General features: G+C 57.0%; 1 long non-coding RNA gene across 1 annotated transcript; it reads left to right on the top strand.

Annotated features, from left to right (window-relative positions):
* Positions 1–230: 230 nt before the first annotated feature.
* Positions 231–532, top strand: LOC306815207. Its single transcript, XR_013777351.1, has 2 exons — positions 231–297; positions 393–532. It is a non-coding gene; the product is annotated as an uncharacterized lncRNA (long non-coding RNA).
* Positions 533–862: the final 330 nt, after the last annotated feature.

The following is an 862-nucleotide window of genomic DNA, read 5'->3' as shown; positions in this document are numbered from 1 at the left end:
TCCCCCATTGCATTCCCATCCCTGTCACCCCAGGAGCCCCTGGCTGACCCTGGGTGCAGCCCCTGCCCCAGCTGTGCCTCTGGGCCAGGACCCCAGTGCAGGGGCAGGAGCACAGCAGCTCTTGCACCCCATTGCTCCCACAGGCCCCTTCTCCAAGGACCCCCCTGCTTTCCCCTTTCCTCCCAGTCAGCCCAGTGTCCCAGTGTGTCTCTCATGCCGCTGTTGTCCCCAGCCCCCTGTGGCTGCAAAGCTGGTGGGTCCTTTGTGGCAGAAGTGCCTGGCTCTTGCTTTCCATGGGTAGGTCAGCAGTGCCAGCAGAGAGAGGCTTGGGACAAGGCCCCTCTCCTGTCATGGTGGCTCCGGTGGGTCACGTTCTGGGCTCTGTGTTTTAGGATTGCAAGAGTTGGTGACATCCATGTGCAGCCTGCTGCAGAGGCATCAGGGGTTGATCATCCCTGAATGACTCCCCTGTTTTCCCTTGTGCCCTGAGAAATTTCTCATGAATGATCAATAAACCCCTTCAGCAAACCTATAGATCTGTGTGTGTGTCCATGTGTCTGGATTTCTATAGCCCTGGCATTCTGCTGGCCAAGGCATTGCAGAGACACTTTGTGAGGACAAGGGCCCTTGGGGAGCTGTGGCAGGTCCCAGCCGTAGCTCCCCTCTCTCGGCAGCTGGCGGACACCGCCGGCCCCAGTATCGGGCAGAGCCATCTTGCCATGGCCGCCCACAAGGGATTTGTGTACAAAACCAATTTTAGACAAAGATGATTCTGTGACAGGTAGAAACACTGTTCAAGTGCTGTATCAGGATGCTGTGCTTGCAGTGGGGGTTGAACACCTCAAACAATGCTCTATTTTCA

This window comes from Erithacus rubecula (assembly GCF_903797595.1).
Source record: "Erithacus rubecula genome assembly, contig: scaffold_1072_arrow_ctg1, whole genome shotgun sequence".
NCBI lineage: Eukaryota > Metazoa > Chordata > Aves > Passeriformes > Muscicapidae > Erithacus > Erithacus rubecula.
This window is presented reverse-complemented; position numbering and strand designations above follow the sequence as displayed.